Below are 12874 nucleotides of genomic sequence, written 5' to 3' on the forward strand. Positions count from 1 at the left end.
GTCGCGTTGCAGTATGTCGTAAAATTATACTGGCAACGATATCGCCGTTATCGCGATATTATAACACGAGTGATGACGCGTTGCAACGATCGCGTGTAGCGTTTTGATGTCAAAATAGCAGGTCGTTTTTTTCGATATCATCGGTCGATGCCTGGTGTGGTTTGGTCGAAAACTTTTCGCCGCGAAAAAAGACGAGGTTTCCGTATGCATCGTGCTTTGCATTCCTGAGGTTTGGCGCTAACGGAGGAGAAATGGCGTCCGTTTGTTGTCGGCGGCTCGCGAAACGTTCGTTCGTCGCTTCGTGAAAGCCAGCCCGCGACGATTCGCAGAATAGAGAGACTCGTAAAATGGCGCGCACACGCTCTTTATGGTCCAGTTAAGTTTTCATGCCTCATTGTCGTCGATCCCTGCGAGAATAATAACCCCAGGCATTACGTTCGTACATAACGTGATATTGTACCGGCGAATATGCGCGATAAGCGCGAGAGATTAAAAATAATTATGCGATTGACCTGCCGATTCGCTCATGCAATCTATTCGCGCGCGTCAATTATGTTCGGAAAAATCCATTTTGAGAGCTCAAACACAATGGTAAGGGAAATATTTTGTTCTGTACCTGTTTTGCATCGGTTCCCATGATGGTTCGCGTTTGCGTCTCTTCGCTTGAATAATGTGTGTATTCCTGTAACAATATTTTGGGTCAATATGTGAAAATTCTTATTATTTTTCTTATATTATTGAACTTATTATAAAAGATATTACAATAAAATAATGCTAGTACTGATAATTTTTTTTCTTCTATCTTTTATTTTTTTATAAAAACAGCAATAGATTTTCGCGTTTGAAAAGATCAAAACATGTCCAGCAAAATTGAATAATTTTAAATATATTCCATCATTTCCATCATTTTTGAAAAAAAAAAAAAAACATCGTTTTAAGTCGTTTTTTATATTAAAGAAGATCAGGATCTACCCACTGAACAATCTACTTCCTAAAAATATGGAAATCCTAGAATACTCGTGGATTTCCTTTGTATTTGGAAAAATCAGGAATTTCTGGAATTTTATTGGAACTAAAAAAAATCTTGTTTTCATAATTTTACACTTAAATTGCAAACAGTCGATAATTCGCCAATAAGTCAAATCGTGTCTAAAATATTATTATTATTTCTAATTATTATTATTATCTCTGTTTATATAGGGTGTTTTTTAATAAGTGCGAAAAATTTTAGGAGATGATTTTTTGTCGAAAATTAATAAAGGAGATTTTTCATATACTCCTACATTCCTTCCTGTGGAATTACATTCCTCCAAAAAAGGAGGTAAAAAATTAGGTTTTTATTTTTTTCTCAAATTTGGAACAAGAGAAATGAAATTAGGTGGATGTTTTCTACTGTGAAAAGATTATTTATTAATATTTTTTCCAGCCTCCCGTATTGTTATAAGAGGATAAAATTAGCAACCCCTATTCAATTTTTTATTAGAACTTTTTGAGCCGGAATATGATTATCTAAAAATATGTAATAAAAAGTTTGATTTATTTAGAAACTTGTTTATTTCTTTTATTTTTTTTCATAAAATCAATAGTTTTCCAGAAAAAAAATAAAATACATTATCGTGCACAACACGATTTTTATCTCAACAAAAGCTATTCAGTTTTTTTTAATACATTTGCAAATCTAACACTTGAAACTCAAGTATTTTTCTTTTGTATTAGAGAAAAGCATTAGAAAATGCTTAGAATAAAAAATCTTATTTTCGAAAAAGTCGCATAAAAAATTTTAAAATATTTAAAATATTTAAAATCTTTAAAATATTCTCTTTACCAGGCATTTTAAATAAACTTGGAAGAAAGGGAATTTTCAGGGAACTTACACTTTCACTTTATTAGAAGTTTTGAGTAGACATCTTAAAAGTGTATGTGACACTTTTGTAACATACATAGTTTTGTTAAATTAAAAAAAAGGAAAAAGGTTCAAGTCAATCTTAGTCCATCAATATACACTCGATCTGCAGTCTTTGTTAGGATTAATAAATGAACAGAAAAAAATGTAAGTTGCACCATGTATCGTAAACAGTGTCAAAGATACTAATCTCACTTTGATTTGAATAAATTGCCTTATCGCGAAATTCCAGCGAGACTTGTAGGAGGGCGAGCGACAACCGCATAACAACATCGTCGCCATCGAACTCGGGCTAACACACGACGTTGTCATTGCGCATTACAATAGGCGGTGCGTTATGTAAGCCGGTCACGTGTGTCACAGGTCCTATGGGCTCACGCACGCATACATGTGCCGACTTGAAGGCGGCACGGGGGGACAATCACAATCGCGCGATTCTCCTACAGGCGGAATTATTGTCACGTGTTCAAAGTAAAAGGCACGTTTATCGTCGATTGTTGCGGAATTTTGTCACGCCACCCGTTCTCGTACCTTTCGATGCGAAAAACGCTGGTAGGTTTCAGCAAAACGTACAAAAAAATAAACGGAATTAAATTGACTTGAAAAAAATTATAGGTCTCTATAAACTTATAAATTTTTTATTACATATAAATAGTATATTAAAATAAAATAATGCTTTGTTTTGAAATGTATATATATTTTATTTATATAATAAATTTGTAATTTTGTGATTTTCCAAATTATTCTTTCTCCAGAGATTTTTCTCCAGAGATTATTCTTTCTCCAGAGATTTTTCAATTTTATTCCAGGAGAAATGACACACATAAATTAAATATATATATAATTAATCTTTATAAATTTTGTATTTAAATTTTATATTGATTTTTAATATTTTATATAAATATATATTAATAATTTTAAATATATATATTTCTTTTTTTATACTTTGGTGTATTATTTTATTATTTTCTAAAAAAAATAAGTATAAGGGGGATGAATAAGTATAAGGGAGATGAATAAGCTTCAATGAATAATTATTTTATTCATCCACTTGTATATATATATATATATATATATATATATATATATATATATATATATATTGTAATTGTAGGATTGTTATCACATGTATCATGGACAATTATTTCAGTAGTAGGTTCTGATTTATGTTACTTTGCTCGAATAACGTTCGTTGAATAGAAATTGGATACTACCGTAATACGCGCGCTATTAGTATGCAGCAAAAATGAACCGCGCGCCCCTTTCGAGGCGAAGGGTGAAATTAGTTTTATCCACGTCAGGAGCATCTGATATACACGGCACGCAGCGTTACCTACCGGAAGCAGAGATGGAAACGCGGAGGCTGGCGTCGGGGCCGAAGTGTAAAGCCCCCCCGGGGCAACAATTGTGCATTCATCGGGGCGAGGGACTCTAATTAAAACGCATTGTTTATATTCTTTGCAGGAAGCTTCTCGCTTCTCCTTCGTTCCCTTCGCGTCCTAGACACGCACCTCTGCTTCCGAGAGTCGCCTTCTTCCTTTCCTCCCCTTTCTCTTATCCACACTTGAGTTTTCCCAAGGGTTCTCTTACAGAAACTTTCCGGTAACTCGTTAAAGATAATGCGGAACGGAAGTCTGGTTAGGCGTCTACCTGATCCCCTTTCAAACTGGTCGCGTAAACAATCGATCGTTCTACTTACATTTTCGCGGACGTTCCACGCTAGAGCCGATCCAATTTCCCCTTCTATTGGATATTCTTGTATCTTGAAGAAGCAAATTTTGAATGCTGGAAGAGCGTTTTTACCTCTTGTTTTCTTAAGCTTCATCGAGCTAGCGATTTCATTTTCGGTACAATTGATGAGGGATATCGGTTTTCCCACCCAAGGACTTTTAGAATTCTTGCACTGAGAAAAAATCTGGTTGCATTAATTAGAATTCTGGTAGATTTAACCAGTATGTCTGTTGGAAAATGGACGAACCAGAATTCTTGTAGGAATTGACAGATGAATCTGATCAATTTTTTCCTGTTAAATTTACCAAATTTTCTGGTTAATTATACTAAACTCACACAGAAAAAAAGGACATTCTTATTTTGAAAATATATTTAGTTTTAACATGGAAATCTTGAAATGAGATTATATCGAGTTAATTTAAGAAAAATATAATTGCTTGAATAATTGCTTACTTGAATGAAGCCATTTTATATAGTTCAATCGAGAAAAATATATTCTCATGATTAAGATTTAATTGAATGGAAAAAAAACAATGTTGGATAGAAAATAACATTTTTAAATCAAAGATTATAATTTTCTTAAAGTAGAGTTAAATAATTACATATTCTTGAGGTGACAATTACAATATTAAAATAAGATAATATTGTTGAAATTTAAAATTATTAAATTCTTCTAAGAAGATTAGAAATTGTTGCGTATACACAAAACAATGAACGCGTTAGTTTAAGTATATAAGTTTTGATTTGACACTTCTTTTTTTTTTGTGCACCAGTACTAAGTCGTCTAAAATTTTTTTCATCTAATCTCAAAAACCTGTTTAATATTCTGAATTCCAACAAGATTATTGGATAAATTTAATCCAGATTTTTATTGAATAAATTATTTTAAGTTCAGTTTGTTAGAAATTAAACTGATAAACAGTGATGCAAGAAGAGGATGCAGCTCAAACACACACAATCAGAGAACTAGCATCCTCTTTCTGGCACTGCTCGTAAGAGAAAAAAGATATATTTTGGATTTAATGTTAATACTAGTTCTACTAGTTAATACTAGAGTGGCTCACCACCTAACCTAAAGCAAAGAAATTAATATGACAAAAAATTTTATAGATCTAATCAGAAAATAATCAAATCCTTATAGTAAAATTTATTAAACGTTCTAGTTATAAAAATCGAGTCTTATCTCGACAACTAGAAATTCTTGTTTGATTTAATCAAAACGCCTTCAATCATATACGTCTTGTTGGTACAATCAAACAATTTTTCTCAGTGTGATACGTTTTGCAGAGAGAATTCTGTAAGTTGTAAAAGTGATACAGAGAAACGAGAGCAAAGCATAGAAAGCTTTAACAGCCGATGTACACGCAGACTTTTCGCGTAAACCGCTTTTAACGCGTCTGTGCTGCTGAATCGATACCTCGATAGCCGCACAATCCCTAACAGGATACAAGCTCCGCCGAGCGGAAGCGCCATCGATACGCGTCGTTCTTCCGATTTGGCGTATCGGTGTTCTCGGAGCAAAGCCAGTCTCGCCAATTACAGCAAAATAGGATGCAGGCGACACGATTCGCACATATCGGCGAATTACAGAGGCTGCCAGACGTGTGGAAGATGTCAAGGGACCTGCCGCACGTAGATCGGGGAAACGAATATAGGGACGAGAGGACAAAAGAACTAAGAGAAAGAGAGCGAGGAAGAGAAAGAGAGGACCGTTTCAGGAATCGAATTTGCCGAGGACCTTCATTTCGTCCTCGTATAACTCCTACGTCGGGCACGTCGTGCGCAGACTGTCGAGATACGCTTTACCGAAGAGAAAACCTCGTGTCGATCTTTCGTTCCTTTCGCCCCTCAGGAAAATTACGTTCCCGATACAAATCGTAATTGCATGTAAAGCGAGCCTACGAGAAATACGAGCGGTCATATTTCACATTGCTCGCCGCAGTTAGCGCCGACCGACATTACGAGCTTATTCTTTCGCATATTCGTATGTATGATACACGAGAACAGATATATATGTATATACAGGGTGTCCCAAAACTCATAATCAATCTTTCAAAGACAGATTCCTGGGATCATCTGAAGACGATTTTTCCTCAACGAAAATGTCGAGGCACTAATAATTTTCGAGTTATAAGTGATTGGAAATTATAAGTGATTGGAAGGGGTTTTTTGTAAACTAAGCTTTGTAGAAATAAAATATTAACAAAACCACATTCTTCGATTAAATAGAGTTTACTTTAGTTGAGTTTTAATTTAAGGCTTAATTGCAAAGATATATGATAATAAAAATCGGGAACGTGCAAAAAATGATGGCCTTCACATTTTCACTGAGGAAAAATCGTCTCCAAATGATCCCAGGAATCTGTCTTTGAAAGATTGATTATGAGTTTTGGGACACTCTGTATATATATTCGTATAAAAAAAAAAAAACTAATCGAGATCATTTGGAGATGAAAATTCTAATACCAAAATGTTGAGCAAGACTTCATCAAAAATGTTCAAACTACTGCCAACTACTGTCGCATCGAAGACACAATCGCGTTCACTGCTGAATCTTATTTTTTATTTTATATTGATTATATTTTATTTTATATTGATTATATTTTATTTTATATTGATTATATTGATTTATTGATATCGATATTATTGCACTGTACTCTTTGAACCTGCTGATACACTATTTCTGAGCATAACATAACGCGCTGATTGGTAATCTTTAATCTTTCGTAGCGTCGAAACTACATCTTCCTCAACATTTTGGTATTAAGATTTTTGTTTCCAAATGATCTCAAGAATGTACCATTAACAGCTGATTCGTTAAGTCTGGGACACCCTGTGTAACGCGATATGTATGTACTTTGTATCAGATTAGGCAGCCATTCTTTTATTTGTGTCGTTGGATAAAATTGTGCCGACCTTATTGTTGAGCTAATTAATTTGAATAGAATTTAATTATAATTACATTACAATTACTTTATATATTAACAGTGATTTATAATAGAATTGATTTAACATTCATGTAACGTGATTTATACACGACCGAACTTCCCGTAATCACAAATATTCATAAGTTAATGGAGGATTGAATTGTGCAACAACTGCGAAGATTAAATTAACTTTCGTGCAACTTCGGTGTGAACGCGGTTCGAATAATTTTCCCACGAAAAATGCATCATTTCAAATGTAATGACGCGAAGGAATATCAGTTTACGAATAAAACACAACGTTTGTGCCACTTGTGTGACAATAACAACGCCGTATTCCGGAAAATTAATTAGTCTTTAAAATGTATTCCAGTCGTAAAACTTTCCGCATCTAATTACAAGAAGGTCCGACCACCGTTTTTGACACCGTGAAAACACACACGTAACTTATTACATATTTGTACAAGGGCTCTTGAGTTTCGGACAATGTCCCGGTGCGTTAAAAGAGAGAAAGAGAGAAAGAGAGAGGGGGGGTGAGAGAGAGAGGGCGAGAGAGAGAGAGAGAGAGGGTGAGAGAGAGAGAGTGAGAGAGAGAAGAAGAGAGAGAGGGAGAGAGAGAGAGAGAGGGTAAGAGAGCGAGGGTGAGAGAGAGGGTGAGACAGAGAGGGTGAGACAGAGAGGGTGAGAGAGGGGGGGGACTAGTCTCGTTAAGTACACGAAGATACGTATGAAGATATAAGAGGGCGAGGGAAAAGAGTACACGGGCTTCTAATAAAAGTGGCAGAGAATCTCCCCGCTTGCCTACCTTTTCACCGACGGTCGCTGCCCTTTTCGCTGGTCGCCCTTCCTTCGCCCCCACCTCCTACAAACTACCTCTCGTTCCTCCTTCTCCCTCATCGCCTCTCGCCCCGTTTTTAAGTCCCCGCAGGGGGAGCTATCGTGTTAACAAGCATATTTTACATTTCATTGCAGCCACTTATAACGCGTTAACCGACGTCGTTTCCAACAACGCGGCGTTTCAGGACGTACCCTTTCTTTCTCTCTCTTTCCCCCCATCCCCTTCGCCCCCTCGCGACACGTGCGAGCGGGCTCAATTAGAGAATACGATGCGTAATTAGGGCCTAATTATTTCAAACGGTCGTCCGTCATGGATATTAGCGCGCGCGTCAGCTCGGTTTGCAATTATAATATAAAATTAGATGATTTCAATTCGCGCCGATTAAGCCCGCTTCATTCTGTACACGCGTAATTTAACGGATGACGGTCTCCGGAAAAATTGGATAACGTTCGTGCCATATGCGTCGATGCTTTATACGCGATACATTTACTTAATGTATTTACTGTTTCCATTTATAGAAATATAATTAGAGAAATAATTGATGCTCAGCTTGACGTTAAGCTACATTTGCGAATGTCGCGCTGCTCCTAGACAATTTATTTAATTGCAAAATAATCTAGTTTGGATCTTTTAATTTGTACAATATCAATTTATCTTGTCTCTTTATTGTATCTGCGTTAGCAATAATTTGCATAAATTAATAACGATATTTTGAAACTCGAGGATGCGATAATCCATTTATTAAATTTAGGCTGCGCGTTTCTATACATGCGAAACTTGGAAATTTAATTAATAACACGCGTAGTTTGTAATAATTTAATTATCAAGTATGTGTATTTCTGTATGAAAAAAATGAGCCAATAATTACATTCGTCTTTTACATGCGCGCGTTACACGTATTGTACGTACGTTATTTATGATGTGAATTTATCCGAAGAGCACTTTAGCGCGACTATTTCCCGATTTCCGGCCTCGACGTGACTATTTTCCGGATCACTATAAATAATGCATGCGTGGGCGGGGCGTGCGATTCGTGTTCGCTGCGTGTTCGCGGTGAAAACGTATCCGTTTTATATAAAAGCACTACCGTACTGACAATTAGCTTTAATCTTGTTACCATCTTGTTACCGTATATTGAGTATCCATCAATAGTTCGTGCAGTTTGCTGTAATTATGCATCGACTGGAAATGCAAAGCGAGAAGGGGTTGCGGGGAGCAAACGGCTCATTAAAATATTATTTCGACCGAAAATCGCGACATTCAATTAAGGGAGCGATTAGCGCTTAGTAGAGCGTATATGTACGCACATTTAGGAAATTACGCGCGTGGCGATTAGTTTGCTCCTGAAACGCGATATCGTTGACAAAAATAGAAAAGCTAAAAATATTGGCAAAAATTCGCTCACGGCCCATTAGCGAGGGAAATGTCAGGGACGACAGATTAAACGTTGACAGATAATTGCACGTATATTTTCGCACATAAATGTGATTTTTTGTTTTCACGTGTCCTTGAACACTCGAGTATTTTTTTCTTTTTCGGACAGAAGCGTAAATTATTCGCGCGGATAATTAACTTGGGGGATATATATAGCACTGTCAGTTATAGAAACGTCCTTCGGACTCTCCCCGGAATTTAGGATACCGTTAGCCAAACTGCACATCAGGATCTATATTATGCGCATGAATATTTATGCATAAAGCCGGTCTCGCACTACGCGAAAGAAGAGGTACAAACGCATAAATATTTATATCAAGCCGCTCGACGCGCGATTTCCTCGCAAAAATTGCTATACGCGGTGAATTTCGTAGCCCGTAATTGCTTAATCCGCTTTCGGTATTAAATCCCGCGTTGTAATTTATGCGCGCGTTATTACAGCAATGACACGATGCCGCTTAAATGTTTAACGTTAATGTTTACACGAACGCCGAGGAAATTGCTCGCTCACATGAACGCAGTTTCGTCAAGAAATATGTATCGAACACTTCCAAAAACGCAAGCTTAATAAAGGAAAGCTTCTTTATGAATAGGGTCTCTCATCTGCACTGATTGTAAGAAAAAAATCTGGTTGCATTACCAAATTTTCTGATTAATAATATTAAACTCGCCAGCCAAGTCGCCTAAAATTTTTTCCATCTAATCTCAAAAGCTTGTTTAATATTCTGCATTCCAACAAGATTATTGGACAAATTCAATCTAGATTATTGAATAAATTATTTTAAATTCAGTTTGTTAGAAATTAAACTGACAAACAGTGATGTAAGAAGAGGATGTAGCTCAAACACACACAATTAGAAAGCTTAGCGTCCTCTTTCTGGCACTACTGCTCGTAAGAAAAAAAATATATTTTGAATTTAATGTTAATACTAATTCTTTATATACATTTCATGGCAAATATTGAATACGAATTAAGTTAAGAGTGCACTGAGAAAAAAATCTGGTTGCATTAATTAGAATTCTGATAGATTTAACCAGTATGTCTGTTGGAAAATGGACGAACCAGAATTCTTGTAGGAATTACCAGATGAATCTGATTAATTTCTTCCTGTTAAATTTACCAAATTTTCTGGCTAATAATACTAAACTCACCAGCACCAAGTCGTCTAAAATTTCTTCCATCTAATCTCAAAAGTCTGTTTAATATTCTACATTCCAACAAGATTATTGGATAAATTCAATCTAGATTATTGAATAAATTATTTTAAATTCAGTTTGTTAGAAATTAAACTGACAAACAGTGATGTAAGAAGAGGATGTAGCTCAAACACACACAATTAGAAAGCTTAGCGTCCTCTTTCTGGCACTACTGCTCGTAAGAAAAAAAATATATTTTGAATTTAATGTTAATACTAATTCTTTATATACATTTCATGGCAAATATTGAATACGAATTAAGTTAAGAGTGCACTGAGAAAAAAATCTGGTTGCATTAATTAGAATTCTGGTAGATTTAACCAGTATGTCTGTTGGAAAATGGACGGACCAGTATTCTTGTAGGAATTATCAGATGAATCTGATTAATTTCTTCCTGTTAAATTTACCAAATTTTCTGGCTAATAATACTAAACTCACCAGCACCAAGTCGTCTAAAATTTCTTCCATCTAATCTCAAAAGTCTGTTTAATATTCTGAATTTCAACAAGATTATTGGATAAACTCAATTCAGATTATTGAATAAATTATTTTAAATTCAGTTTGTTAGAAATTAAACTAATAAACAGTGATGCAAGAAGAATGCAGTTCAAATACACACACTCAGAGAGCTAGCGTCCTCTTTCTGGCACTACTGCTCGTAAGAGAAAAAAAATATACTTTGAATTTAATGTTAATACTAGTTCTTTATATACATTTCATGACAAATATTGAATACGAGTTAAGTTAAGAATGGCAAGCAGAAAAATTAATGTAACAAAAAATTGTATAGATCCAACCAGAAAATACTAATCAAATCCTTATGGTAAAATCTATTAAACGTTCTAGTTATAAAAAAATCGAGTCTTATCTTGATAACTAGAAATTCTTGTTTGATTTAACCAAAATGCCTTCAATCATATATGTCTTGTTGGTACAATCAAACGATTTTTCTCAATGTGATCATTCATCAAATTTATCCATCTGCTCGTTTCCCCATGTTTTTGTAGCCAAAGTTAGTAATAATGAAGATCGTATCATCAGCTGATACGAAGCGAACATTGCCATCTGCATATCCAAATTTCCATCGCATAGTGATCTGTAATTTAGCCATGGCGGAAACAGGCAGCAGTGGAATAACGTGGAAACACGGAATATTCCGAAAACAGTGGAAAATAGCCGAATGGGTCAACGACCAGGCAAAGAGGGCGTAGGTAGATTCGGCTGAGCCTCTCGTAATATCAAGCCCGCAACACATCGAGTGCTTCTAAAGCGGTGTAGGTTGCACACAAGAACCACCGAGAATGAGCTTAAAGCGAGAACTTGCGCTTTACATGAAACCTATGAGAGCTGCAAGTGCCGACGTTATTTCCCGCAGCGCGAAATAATTTGTTTGTTTACACGAGCTCGAAAAAAAAGCAGTCTCGCTAAATATATGCACAGTGATATCTCGTATACTTTAGACGAATTTTATGATGTATCTATTAATTATGAAGGAAGAAGACATCATTTTCAATTAACTGTTTAAGAAAATTATTCTTGTATACGAGAACGAATATAGATTAACACCGAATCACATGAATGAAAGCAAATGCCTTTAGCGGAAGGTAGAAGCAAAAGCGTGTAGTTTAAAATAAATGCATAAGTGCAATAAGTGCACAAACACGTGAAACATTTTTCATGTTTCGTAGGAATAATCTCGCTTCCGTTGTAAAAGATGCTTCTTACATTTTGCAACGTTCACGTTTGCCATCAATTATTCAAATTCTATAATCTCGGGTCTATGATGTATGGAAAATCCAATTACACACATACAAACTCTCGCGATACACGCAACTCGTATTTATTAATTAATTTCACTATTTATTTATATCATCATGAAATGAATGCAAATACAAGTTATTACATCTTCAATGCATGAGTAATAAATTTTTTAACAATTTAATAAATTGTGATGAAAATTAGTTAGAGTGAAGGTAAAATTATTCTATTAATTTGAGTTGAGTCAATCGAGAGATAATATTATTAACAAAAAAAAAAGAAAACGTTTATGTGATGACAAGTCAAAATTGCAATCAAAAGGAGACTGAGGGCCGTTGGATGTAATAACGTAAATTTAATTCATTAATAAATCAATGACAGAAATTAATTAATAAAATGAATAGAAAAAAATGTTATAAATGAAAAATAATTAGAAAAAAAAATATCTGTCATAACAAAAAAAAAATTAAATCAAATACATAATAACGACATGATTGGAGACATCAAGAAGGGATTGAAACATATGTTTGTCATTATTATGTATTTAATTTAATTATTATGACAGATAATAATTCTTTTCCACTTATCCTTCTATTCAGCCTTCTTTTTATTCCAATATCAATATATCGTGGCATCCATTTTTGAAGAAAGACACATCTCTTTTTTCCTCATCGTATTCAAGGAACGCCGACTTGCTACTAATTTGCGGTCCATTGGCCATACTAAAGATCGAATTATGGGGAGACTGGACGGAAAGCAGCGGTCGAGCACGGAATACTCGCGTATACAACATGGCATGGTTTGATTCTCGCGGCGGAAAACCAAATCCCCTCTTCACGTATTTGCGAAACGTGCCGCCGGCATACGAATGCGGCCACGCTATCCGCCGATGATGCTCTGGTCTTCTCTTCTCTTCTCTTCTCCTCGTCATCGTCGTACTCATACACGCGCTTTCGTGCGTGTTTCGTATATGCGTGGGAGTAAGAGAGAGAGAGAGAGAGAGAGGGTGAGAGGGGGAGAGACACGCAGGGCTATCCGGCGGCGGCGGCAGTCGCTCGCGGTTTATCCACAGTCAATAAAGGCGACCTG

General features: G+C 35.6%; 1 long non-coding RNA gene across 1 annotated transcript in view; it reads right to left on the reverse strand.

The window, feature by feature from the left end:
• Positions 1-201: 201 nt before the first annotated feature.
• The window catches only part of LOC112638752, a 56381-nt gene continuing 43708 nt past the window's right edge, over positions 202-12874 (reverse strand). The window contains exons 2-3 of the long non-coding RNA XR_003123149.1: positions 617-682; positions 202-407 (exon numbers count right to left, since the gene is read on the reverse strand). This is a non-coding gene — a long non-coding RNA (uncharacterized LOC112638752). The remainder of the gene's footprint in view (positions 408-616; positions 683-12874) is intronic.

The sequence above is a fragment of the Camponotus floridanus genome, unplaced genomic scaffold (genome assembly GCF_003227725.1).
Source record: "Camponotus floridanus strain SB8 unplaced genomic scaffold, Cflo_v7.5 scaffold36, whole genome shotgun sequence".
Classification (NCBI taxonomy): domain Eukaryota; kingdom Metazoa; phylum Arthropoda; class Insecta; order Hymenoptera; family Formicidae; genus Camponotus; species Camponotus floridanus.